The sequence below is a fragment of the Diceros bicornis genome, assembly GCF_020826845.1.
Source record: "Diceros bicornis minor isolate mBicDic1 chromosome 30 unlocalized genomic scaffold, mDicBic1.mat.cur SUPER_30_unloc_8, whole genome shotgun sequence".
Classification (NCBI taxonomy): Eukaryota; Metazoa; Chordata; class Mammalia; order Perissodactyla; family Rhinocerotidae; genus Diceros; species Diceros bicornis.
Window position 1 is genome coordinate 180,912 of NW_026690906.1, and position 13,375 is coordinate 194,286.

General features: G+C 37.4%; 1 long non-coding RNA gene across 1 annotated transcript in view; it reads right to left on the reverse strand.

Annotated features, from left to right (window-relative positions):
- Nucleotides 1-5,962: 5,962 nt before the first annotated feature.
- LOC131402206 (uncharacterized) overlaps nucleotides 5,963-13,375 on the reverse strand; it is a 143,664-nt gene continuing 136,251 nt past the window's right edge. Inside the window, exon 2 of the long non-coding RNA XR_009218372.1 lies at nucleotides 5,963-6,050. This is a non-coding gene — a long non-coding RNA (uncharacterized LOC131402206). The remainder of the gene's footprint in view (nucleotides 6,051-13,375) is intronic.

Consider the following 13,375-nt stretch of genomic DNA (forward strand, 5'->3'; position numbering starts at 1 on the left):
ACAACGCTCAAGTGTTTGCCCATGGTATTACATTTCTTATGATTTAGTGGTTAAAATGGGAGGCTAGCTGTCAGTTTTCCCGACGATTACACTTGCAGAAATGTCTTTGGACAAAGAAGTTTGTTTGCTTAATTTCTGATTTTTATAATCAATAACAATAATTAAAATACTTATTTTCTTAATCTCATTGGCATGCTAAAACAAACAAGTCACTTGATTTTCACCAAATTGGCCACATTTTCATTAAAACTTTGAGAATATTGCTGTTTGAGGTAAAGAAAGCATTTGGGAAGAACAATTACCCTTAGATAATATCTTCCCAGATAAATGTACAAACACATAGTTATGAGCCATTTTGAGGAGCCTTCAAAATCCAGTTTGAGTTCTACAGTGGATGATCTGAAGGTTAAATTAGTAATTTTCTGAGGAGTTTGCTAGTAAATGTTCATGTCGCCTTCATCAAATAGGTCTGGTGATTTAAATGAAGGTTGAGCTTAATGATAAAAGTTTTCAAGAGACTGAGAAATATTAAGAAAATGTACTAAAAACAAAAAGGTGCAAATCAAAGCAAAGCCTGCCATTATCCTCTTTAAAACAGAGTCACAGTAACACTATTGTCAAGGTATGAGAAGGAATAGAAATGCTTTATTAAGTCAATTCTTCACTTCCAAAGGACCTAACGTGACATTCTAGAAGTCTCCACAGTCTTTCACTCATCTAGATTAAAATTGCTCAATTTATATTTTAAAGACTAATGAATCTGAGGGCAAAATATTCAAGGTCAGTGTTTAATTGTTTTTCATTGTTGCAAAGTACATGGGTATATAGTGTGGCTGAAATCCATGGTCTTGGAGAATAAAAATATATAGAACTTATTTATCACTCTCACAGCATGTCCTGACTTAATCCTACAAATATCCTAAGAGTAAAACCTCAGTGAATTCCATTCTGTTCTTAGATATGACATCTTTCATTCGTAACGAATATTCTCAAATTAGGCTCTACTTAGTAATTATGTTCCTGATGCAAATATGCAATAAATAAGAATCCATGCGTTATTAAATTTGGATCAAGAGGACTACTTAGAGCCCAAATTTGTTTTTTGCTCTGTTTTTCTTTATCGATTTCTTTCTTTCTCCTCAGCAGATTCGGCAGATAGATGATACAGAATGCTGAGAGACTGGAGGGCAGAGTCTTGAAGAATGTGGGATTTCCTAATCTTCCAGATCTTTTTTATCTTTAAAATTCTACGATTTTTCTATTTATATAGGGGTTCATTTTTTTCATTATTTCTAATAGTGATCATAATAATGAGACTAACAAAATTTAGCACTTGTGGAACATTTTTCATCATAAAAATTTACGTTATTCTGACAATTGTTTATATATTAAGAAACCACTAAGAACTAATCTGATGCTCAGAGTATTTTTAGGGTAGTGAGACTGTTCTGTGAATAATGGTGGCTACATGTCACTATATGTGTGTCAAAACCCATGGAACTGTACAACACAAAGTGTGACCCTTAAACTAGAGACTGTAGTTCATAACAACGTTTCAATATTGTTCATTCATTATAACAAACGTATCACACTAATGCAAGGTGTTAATAATAGGGGAAACGGGGTTTGGGAGAGAGGAGAGAGGCAGTGCGGTGGGTGTATGGAGCTCTATGTACTATCTGTTCAATTATCTGTAAATCTAAAACTGTACTTTTAAGAATAAAGTTTTTTAAAGTTTTATTGAAAGGCACCGAAAGGTAAGCTAACACTGTAGGTCATCTATTTTGTGCAGAGGGAAAAGAAGAATTTGAAATGATTTAAAAAGTTCACCTTGTGAAGGTTTAAATTGTGGTGTGTTTCTGAAGCCTTAGACAAGGGCAGGACATAGAATTTGAGACATGGATGAAATAAATGAGAAGGAAGACATCAGAGTAATCAGAGCTGATCAAATAAATTTAGGACAAATTACTAAATTGGATGGATTTGTTTTTATTTTCTTTGCTTTTTAGAAATCTTACACCTTTCTATGAAAGCCACACGTGCACAGTGTCCACAGGTATGTTTCCTACCGAAAGGCACCTGCTTCTCTCCTTCTGCATCTTCTATTCCTTTCCCCCTCCTCTCACTACCTCTGACTGATGGTCGCTGTTTCTATCTCCCTTCCTTACTCTCCCTCTCTCTTGTTTGTTTGCTTGTTTTATTCTTTATCTTTGTGTTTTCTTTCTCCTCTTACACATCAGACTAACCATAACCTACCTGGTCATTGTTTAGTTCCACTGAAAGATCTCAGTAGTTTCCATCAAGAAATGACAGATCAGTGTTCTGGGAAAAATTTCTCTATTTCAGCTACTTCACACTCAATCTGAAGCAGGAAAATTTCTTGAAAGTTGAATCAATTTTTTATATTTTTTTCTTTTTTGAATCCAAATTTCAGAGCTCCTGGTCATATTGGAAAAATTCCTGAAGACGGCTGCCTGGAGTTGAGCCATAGGAGTTCTTCCTATGGCCATAAAGGGGAATCCTTATTTTGGCCATGGGGCCTCAGGAGAAGCCCTCGTGAGAGAGGAATCTTTGCTAACCCTATGTTGTACCTAGTACTGGCTTCTCCTAAGACAGTGGTTCCTGAACTCCAGTGTGCATTAGAACCGTGTGGAGGTCCCCTACAACACAGAGTGCTGAGTCCATCCCAGAGTTTGTGATCCAGCCATATGGGGGGACACGAGAATTTACGTCTCTGACCGTTTCCCAGGTGATGCTGCTGACCAGCCACACATTGAGAACCACCGGCTTAGAAACCCTAGGTTTTAAAGGATGCTTTGCTTGAGCAGACAGCCAAAAGTATCAAAATCGTAATCAAGATTCACCAACAACTTGAATGTGTTGGCATTTGGATCTAGAGGCTCCTGAATTTTCAGGGGCTAAAGCAAACATTACTCTGAGTTCAGGGTTTGTGACTCTCCTAAGTGTCACACAATTCCTTTGCTTGCTTCCCTTGAGCCCTACCTGGCTAAGAAAGAATATTAAAAACAAAGCCAGCTTTGATTATTTAATCCTCAGTCAATTAAGACATTTTTGAGTGAGGTTTTCTTGACAGAATAGCTAACTTTATCTACACGATTGGAAATGAATTATTACTGATAACAATGGTTATTTACTAAGGTCCCAATATGTCTCAAGCCCTTTACATACCTTTATTTCTCTGCTTCTCAGAACACTACGGGATCCCAGGTGTGTTTACTCTTTCTCCACAACTCCTCTAAGGAACCCCCCAGAGCACACTCATAATTGACGTCACCATGTCTTCTCTCATTAAATTTAACAGTAGATTAAAATTACAGAATAAACTTGAAGGGATCTTGAGCCCCAGCAGGAGAAGATCTAAAGTCTATCCAGGACAAATGGCTTAGTGTTTGTTTCTGACAAGTTTCCAGGGACAAAGACTCCACAACCTCCAGAAACCAGTTCTGTTGATTATTAATATCTCTAATCAATGATATACATTAATTGCTTTTTTATTTATTGGTTGATTGTATGCTATATTACTTTGCCATATAATAAAATTTTCCTTTGTGTTATTTAAATAATTTTCACTTTATATCCATTTTTTAAATTTCGCCTTCTCTGGACTTCCTCATACATTGAAGATGGTAATGGTCACCTATTAACATTTTCCTCTTCAGTTTAGATAACCTCAGTTTCTTTACTGTGTTAAAAATATTTAATAAGTGTAGTGCTTTTTTTCTTCAGTTCTTCTCTAGGTTCAACTTATTAGGTAGTGTCGGGGGAAGAGGGAGAATCTCCCTCTGCCCTTTCCCTTAAGGTTCTTATGGCTGGCCAAATAATCAACAAGACAGGTTAGCAGGAGAAAATAATACCAAGTTTAATAACATGTATACATGGGAGAAAGCAGGGACACTGCGTTTCTCAACACAATAGCAGAAATTCTCGTCTTAAATACCATGTTCAGCCAATGACAAAGGAGGATTTTGGGGGTGATGGGAGTCAGTTACAGGAGATTAACACTAAAGCACAGTAAACAAGATTAAGGTTATTATGCAGCTTTAAGGCCTCAACTTCCACATTGATAAGCCTCTAGAAATGAGGCCATCCCCCTCTCTTCTCAAAACAGAGAGGGAGATACCTTTACAAATGGAGATTTCCCTTATAAATGTAAATGATTGTCTGGCAACTCCTCGCAGGGTCATCCAGAGAATGTGACCAGAGAGACAGAACTTCTGATAAGAGGGGCTTGTTGGTGCCTTTCCTATTGTAATCTCCACCCTACATTATCTTTATAGCCATCATGATAGATCTGTTCCAGGAAGGAACCACCATGTCAAATTCTTTAGGCAGTTAGTGGGGGAGGTCAAATGTCCTTCAGAGAAACCAATCAAGGTAAGAGATATATTTCAGGGTGGCCAAATCTTGATCTCCCACAGTCCCACCTTTGAAACTAAAAGTTTCACAGTCTTTTTGAAACTTAAAGAAGTTTCATAGTCCAGAAGCTGAGTTGGTAGATTGTTTTATCTCACTGAACACATTTCTTTGTCCTGATAATAGATCAGTTCAATTAAGTTCATTTTGGAAGGTGGTGATGCAGGTGGGCTCTCAAGGTTACGCCTATTTTATGGAAGCAAGCAATCAAGTAATTAATAAGAAGCATTTCTATGAAAACAAAAGAAAAACAAGGTTAATGGAGCAAATTGGAAACGTGTTTCTGAGTTAGAGGACAGCAAGTTAAGAAGATTTTTAGATGTCAGCGTCAAAGCATCTTTTGCAGTTTAAAATGTCTCTGATGGTGTCGTCAGGTCATCTCAAGTTTATATCAAGTCTATCAGCTTCATTTTGTAAGGTTTCAGGAAAAAGGGGAGGATCAGTTCTCAGTGATTTCAAATGAAAATGATGGAAAAAATCAAAAATGTTAGTTTGGACATCTGTAGCCAGATATTTTAGGAGACTAGAAGAAATCAGGATCCAGTCTAGTCAACAGATATAAAACAAAAACCTCAAAAGACAGCAAAACTAGGATCTAATATCCGCAAATGTATACTAGAGTTTTTAATGAAATATAATTTTTCTCTCTAAAATCACCCTCAATTTTATTAAGATAGCCAAATTAAAACTAGCTAGTTTGCAAAATAAGTCTAGTTCCAATAGAGTTGGCACAATTATTTACATAAGTACAGAAAGAATAGCAATAGATCACATAGACTATTTTAAATCTGCTTTGCTGGAACTTTTTATAAGGAATCTCAGATTGAATTTCAAAGGCCTCTCTAGGCCAGGAAAGCCAAGCCAAGGATTTTGTCATCAGACTTTGCCTGCAATACCGACAGATTTGGGTGAATTCCTCTCCTCCGAGGTTCCCCCCAAATATTTCGAGGTTCCTTGTACCTGCCAGATAAGTGACATTCTTTACTTATCCTGGTAAGTGTTGCTTGGAACATAAGGTACCAGGCCAATATTTCCACGTGGCTTTATTCCATATAGTCCAATCTTCATTCCTCAAAACCTGTATGGTTATATTGCAAATATGATGTTCCAGTCACAACCTTGGTAATATAACCAGTGTCTCCAATTGTATCCTATTATAAGGAGAACAGATTCTTATTGAACTTAGGCAAATAACTATATTGCCATGAAAACAACAATACTTACTTACTAAGAGTTTCCAAATTCGAGGGATCAGATAGAGAGAAAAGATAAATATTTCAATTTTACTTACAAAAATATCATTTACCAAATTGCTATAAATCATAGCTAGGTCAGGAGAAAAGAGAAAAAGTTTTCCTTAAATCTGAAAAAACAAAACATTAAAAATTCAGCAATACTTCAAATGAAAAATCATAAAAATTATAATTATCCTTATAAGTTCCTTCAGTCTTGTGTAATCCATTCTTGATCCCAATCTTTTTGTTAGCAGCTTCATGAAGTCATCAGTCTCTCCATCAGATTTCTGTAATTTCTTACCAAGTTCAGTTTTATGATCAGAAAGTTTATCAGAAGCCTGTACTTCAGTGTAAATGTCAGAGTCCTTTCTGTGAATTTTTCTGAAGTTGAAACATTTTGTAAAAGCATTAGAGCATAGAAACGAGTCTGTAAACAACAAGACCTCAAAATGGCAATTGACAGAGAAATTTGGTTAATTTTGTGACCTACAATATTTTAAAATAATAATAACCAGAATTATGACTGATGATCAGAATTTCAGTAATGTTATACAATTTTAAAACACCTATATCAATAACATTTACCCACATAATAGCACCTAAGCAGACTTATCATCACTTGTCTGACAATGCTTCCCATGTAATTTAACATACTGAATCAGCCTAATAAGTTTAGTATTATCTTTCTCCTTAAGGGAGCAAATTTCTTTGAGAAGTTCCCAGGGCCTTTTGAAAATTCTCAAAGAAAAAAGTAAAAAAAAAGACTTTATTTAAGATACGAGTTTTGGGGAGCTTGTCAAAAATATAAACAGTCAAAGCAAACAGAGCATTAACAGTCCAAAAAGCCTTAATAGAGAGACCTCAGTCTTTTGAACGTAGGAAATTATTTTAACAGGTTTTTTTTTTTTTAGGTAGACTTACTCAAAGGTAAAGAAAAATCTTTTATAACCTCTTTATCAAGTTCAAGAAAATTATCCTTTTAAGAGAAATAAGACCAAATTATAATTTTGTACCAGCTTACTTCTGATATTAAAACTCATTTACTTAATTAAATTCATTTCAACCTTAGCCAACTTGACCATGCAAAAACTGCTTTTCCAGAATTCCTTCCACAAACCTTCTATAGCTTTCTTTTCACATTCAGAATTTGTCCCATGTCTTTCTTTTCCCTCCTAGTACTTGAGGACAAATTTATCTTTCTTAATCAACCAAAGAAAATATTTCCATTCTTTGTACTTTCTTTATACATCTTACTTTCCCTGTACACAGACATATTTTTCTTAATATTTAGTGGCTTCAATCACATATACTAATTACAAATTTTGACTCTTAGAAACCCCAATTTGTAAGTAAAAACTAAGTAAACAATTATAAATTTCTTTTACATCACTATCTTGTGGCTTGGAAAATTTATAAACACTTTATCACTTCTAGAAATATGTTACTTTATAGTACAATCTTTTAATAAAACACATGTTTATCAATAGACCCAAAACACCTTTTACTTTTCCTGTAATGAAAAGCCAAAAGTAGACAAACGTACGTTTAGCAATAAATGTCTAATATCTTAACTTATTTGTAAATGATCTAGATACTCAATTGAATTTTTATCATAAAATTTAGCAAAACTCTAAAGTTTTAAGTCACGAAAAGGAGTTTGGAAGCTGTAACCACCATAACACATAGTTATTGTTTAAAGTTCAACTAACAGTCATCTTTTTCACAACTATTTAGTTACTTGTTCCCAATAATTATTTAGATTGCCTACAAGACTTCATAAGACTTCAGATAAATTAGCCATCATTTAAATTACTATTTTTGTTAACCAATTCTGTAATAGAAATAACATCAGTTTTTTTCTACAAAATTTCATGTAAATTTCATCACCTCTTATACCTTTAAACATAGTTATCATTAAGATTTTTATCAATAGGTCTTGGTCTTCTAATTTTGGACAAGGGAAGCATTCCCACTCAGACATTTTAAAACATACTCTGGTAAAGCTGATGTAACCTCTTTATATAAAATTAGCTGAAACATTCCAAGTTTTATAATCTTATCAACACTTAACATGTTCTCAAATCAATTGTAACCTGAGTCAAGGTCTTAAGGCTACTCAAATTTTTCCCTTCCTTTTTCTGGCCTTTTCTTAGGTACCAAATAAATAATTATGTGAGAGCTCTCAAAACATTTGTTTTCCCCGAATTTAGAAGTTTTTCCAATTCAAAGGATCCGTCATCTGGCCATTGACGGGTAGGATCTTCATTTGTATATTTATTCCAATAGTGACTCGAACCAATAAGCCTTTTTAAGGAAAGACCCTGGGGTAACAATCCACGCTTAGAATAAATCTTTACCATGGACGCAAGAGGCGTCCCTGGTGAGGGCGCAGATGATGTAGCCCCCATGATCCACAGAATTCACTCCCAAAGATATTCAGAGAAAGTAAAGACCTTCGTTGCACAGGTGGTAAGGATGGTGTCTCCGGTCCCCCACACTACTGTGGGACACCTCCAGTCACATACCCACTAATCTGTGACACCGGGCAGGCGATACTGGCATGGGATTTTTCCAGCACTAACAAGCAATAAAGGTTAAGACGACAAAAGCCCTTATGGACTGGGCCCTTTATGACAAACTCCCCTGAGAGCTTGGCACAGCCGGACAAAGAGAGTTTGGAACCCCAGTCTACTCGACTGACCACCAAGGGGCACCCCGTTAAATGCACCTTCCGTATGGTGGAGACCAAGGACAATAGTCTCACTGGTCACAAAGCCAAGTTTTCAGGACACAGAACAAGACAAAGACCACTCTGGGAGGAAAAGGGATCAAGATCAAAACCAAGAGTACTCTACCAAATTTAAACCAAGAGTCACTAAAAGCACAAGAAACTAGTTTCCCAAATATTTTCTCCTGCCAATCTAAATTTAGAAAGAGAAAAAATTCTCACCACTTCCTTCCGCCAAACTCTGCAGATAGAGATTCCGGGAGGCTGACGTGGTAAGAATTCTTACCTTTTTGCCGGCTTTCGTCAGGCGTTCCCGTATCTCATCATCTGCAGTAGTCTAGGGAGAAGGCAGGTCTTCCAGTCAGAGAAGGCAACTTGCCAGCCAGTGAGGCTCCTGGCGACTACGCCAAAATTGTCGGGGCAAGAGTGAGAATCTCCCTCTGCCCTTTCCCTTAAGGTTCTTCTGGCTGGCCAAATAATTAACAAGAGAGGTTAGCAGGAGAAAATAATACCAACTTTAATAACATGTATACATGGGAGAAACTCAGAAATGAGCAACTCGTCCCTCTGTCTAAGCTGCTTGCTTAAGTATTGAAGCTAAAGGCGAGGAATGTGTTGGGGTGGGTAGTGGCCTGGGACTTCAGAGGGCAGGAGGACAATTCTTTTCAGGGTCATCTATAGATAATGCTGTCAGGGAGAGATAGAGTTTTTTGATAAAAGGGGCTTGGTGCCTCTCCCATTGTAACATCTACCTTACATTATCATTACAACTATCGTGATAGAAGATCTGTTCCAGGAAGGAACCACCATGTGAAATTCTTTAGGCAGATAGTGGGGGAGGTCAAATGTCCCTCAGCGAAAACAATCAAGGCAAAGAGATACATTTCAGGGTGGCCAAATCTTGATCTCCCACACAACAAAGGTTAAGACGACAAAAGCCCTTATGGACTGGGCCCTTTATGACAAACTCCCCTGAGAACTTGGCACAGCCGGACAAAGAGACAGTTCAGAACCCCAGTCTACTTGACTGACCACCAAGGGGAACCCCGGTAAATGCACCTTCCGTATGGTAGAGACCAAGGAGAATATTCTCACTGGTCACAAAGCCAAGTTGTCTCAGGACACAGAACAAGACAGAAGGACAAACCTCATCCGGTATTTTTCTTATGGGCACAATGACAGCTTTAGCCACGACTTAGGTCTCTTGGAGTCAGAATAATACCTAGGGGGGGAGGTGCCACGGGGTTGGGGACTGTGTGCTTTACAGAGTACCTCATCGTTGCATGGACATTTTCTTGCAGTTGGCGGGAGACCTGTGTCATCTACCTTGTTCTGTGACTCAAATTATCCTGTCACGGGAGTCTTCTGAAAGTGGCGAGCGCCCTAATGGCTCTTAACTGCTCGACCCGTGCCCACCAAATTTGCGGCTTTTTGGCTTCCAAGATGCCCCTGGCAATGGCCTTCACTTCATGTGCATATTAACCCACAGCAAAGTTTGTCTAAATAGACGCCAGTCTGGTGAGACCCGCAAACTCACCAGTCTGTGGGGCCGGCCCGGACAGTAGGCTCATAGGGCCTATGCCTGCATCCTACCCTATAGTATTTCCTTCTTATGACACATGATACAAAAGACAGAGACAAAAGAGAAAAACAGAGACTATCTCTGGGAGGAAAAGGGATCAAGATCAAAACCAAGAGTACTCTATCAAATTTACCAGAGTCACTAAGAGCACAAGAAACTAGTTTCCCAAATATTTTCTCCTGCCAATCTAAATTTAGATAGCGAAAAAAATTTCTCACCACTTCCTTCCACCAGACTCCACAGGTAGAGATTCCGGGTGGCTGATGTGCTAAGAAGTCTTACATTTTGCCGGCTTTAATCAGGGGTTCCCGTATTTCATCTGCAGTAGTAATCCAGGGAGAAGGCAGTTCTTCCAGGCAGAGAAGGCAACTTGCTGGCCAGTGTAGCCCCACCTTGGGCGCAAAAATTCTTATTTGATTTCTGATACTGGTGATTTGTGTTTCATTTCTTTTTTTTTCCTTAATCAGTTTTTCTAGTGGTTTATTAACTTTATTAATATTTTTAAAAATAACTTTTAGCCTGATTTGTTTCTTTAATATTTTTCTATTTCATTGATTCTTATCTTTATTATTATTTCCATTCTGTACTTTTTCCAGTGTGATTCTCTTTTAATTCTTAAGACAGAAGCTGAGATTATGGATTTCCTGTCTGTCTTCCATATTCATACATTCATTTAAGGCTACACACTATTGTCTTCCAAGCACAGATGTAGCTAGTATCTCTTGTCTTCTCTAGTGTATTTCTAAACTCTGTGCTGCAAGCCATGTCTGTCCCATAGGATCTCCAGCCCATGAGCCTGCAACAATGCCAGCCTTCGTGTGTCTCCATCCCTCTACCTCAAGCTGATATCTTCTGTCCAGTGTCATCATCTCATATGATTGCAGCCCACGTCTGACCTTTTGTGTTGTCAAGGTTTTCTCTCCCCTCTGTCCATGCCACCTCTCAAAAGTCTCCATTCATTGTTCCTGTAGCCCATGCCAACCCATATGAGTCTCCATTCCATCTCTCTAAAACCCATGTCAGACACCTAATTTCATTCTCTCACGTACTTTCAGTGGGTATCTTTCCTCGAGTGTCTCTATCTCCTGTGCCCACATTTGATACCAGACCTCACATGTCTCTCTCACTCCATGTGTCTGCATCCCTTTCCATCCCTGAGTGTGCCTGTTAGCTGTGCTTCAGCACATGCCAGCTCGTGTTTGCGTTCTCTATGTCTCCAGCCCATCTAGACAACCAGTGTTTTCATCTACTGTTACTCTAGGCGCTGTCTGAACTCGTGTGTTTCCTTACCCTGTGCCTGTAGCCCGTGTGTTTCCTTACCCTGTGCCTGTAGCCCATGTGTTCCTCAAGTATCTTCACTCAGTGTCCCACACTTGGGTGTCATTCACCTGTTAAAGGATATCATGGTTCCTTCTAGGTTTTGGTCATTGTGAATAAAGTTGTTTTTTAGATGTTCTTAGGGGTCTGTGTGTGGATGTATATTTTCATGGTAGTTGGAGAAATATACTGGTGCACAATTGGTGCATCATATAGTGACACTATACTTAGCTTCACAAGAATTAGCAAGATGCCTTCTTAAGAGGTTATACTATGTGTATTCCCATCAGCAATGAATGAGATTTCCTATTGTCCCACATCCTCACCAGTAATTGGTATTGTCAGTTTTTGGTTTTTAGCTATTTTACTAGAAGAGTAGAGTATCTCATTGGTGTTATAATTTGCTTTTACTTAATGCACAATGGATTTTATTTTCCAATAATTCCTTGTTGTTGAGCAATTTATATTTGCTTATTTCCCATGTATATATATATATTTTTTTGGTAACTTGTCTATTCATATTTTTGTCTATTTATTTTAATTTGGGGAGTTTGTTTTCTTGTTGCAGCGTTTGACTGGTTCTTTGAATAATTTGCATGCAAGTCTTTCTGCAGATATGTGTTTTACAAATGTATTATCTTAGTCAGGAGTTTGTATTTCCACTCTGTGAATGCTGTCTTTCCCAGATTGGTGAATTTAAATTTAACCAAGTCCACATGATCAATTCTTTTCTTCATGGATTGTGCTTTTTGTGTTGTATATGAAAACAAATCATCAAACTATAAATCATGAAGATTTTCTCTTATTTCCCAGTATGAATTTTATAGTTTTGTATTTTATATTTAAATTGATGAGTGATTTTGAGTACATTTATTTCTAAGGTGCAAAATTTGTGTCTTTGTTCATTTATTTCCATAGGGTCGTCCTTTTGTATCATCACCATGGTTGATGATGACTAGAGACTAAAAGACTAAAGACTAAAAATCTATTATGTTTTATGTTGGAGTGCATTTATTGTCATGACCAAGATCAAGTTGTCTGTACTTGCAGAGGTCTATGTGTGGACTTTCCATGTTTTTTCATTTACCTCTGTGTCTATTCATTTTAAAATATCACAGTCTCTTGATTATTGTAGTATTGTAAAATATCACAGTCTCTTGACTTTGTAATTAATCTTGAAATTGAGATTGAGTGTGAGTTCATCAATTTATTCTTCATCAGGATTGTCTATCTGACAAAGAATGTCTGTATGTCTGTCTTATATCCAATGCTGAAAACTAACAAGCTTAAATAAGCTTTTATTTACCAAATATTATTTCATATCATGTTAACTGGAAAAACATTTGGATTTAGAAATAACTTTTCTAAGCACTTACCTCAAGTTAATTGAATAGAGCTTTTAATTTTGACCATACCCTCCAGAGGTAAAATACATATAACATACATGTAGACAGACACATATAAAGAAGAGACAGATATTGGGGCTGACCCTGTGGCTTAGTGGTTAAGTGCGCAAGCTCCGCTACTGGAGGCCCAGGTTCATATCTCGGGCGGACACTGACGCACCGCTTCTCTGGACATGCTGAGGCTGCGTCCCACATACAGCAACTAGAAGCGTGTGCAATTATGATATACAACTATCTACTGGGAGATTTGGGGAAGAAAAAAAAGAGGAGGAATGGCAATAGATGTTAGCTCAGAGTTGGTCTTCCTCAGCAAAAAGAGGAGGATTAGCACAGATGTTAGCTCAGGGCTGATCTCCCTCACCAAAAAAAAAGAAAACCGGTACTCAACTTGGCCTGCCAGAGGAAGTTTGGTGAGAAACTGAAGAGCCAGATTGTATGTATAACTGAGACCAAATGGTATTTGTCTTTCTCTGTCTCAGTAATTTCACTTAGCATAATGACCTAAAGGTCCATACATGACATTGCAAATGGCAAGATTTTTTCTTTCTTATTGCTGAATAATATTCCATTGTAAATATGTACCACATTTTCTTTCCTTTTCTTTGTGAGGAAGATCAGCCCTGTGCTAACATGTGCCAATCCTCCTCTTTTTGCTGAGGAAGACTGGCCCTGG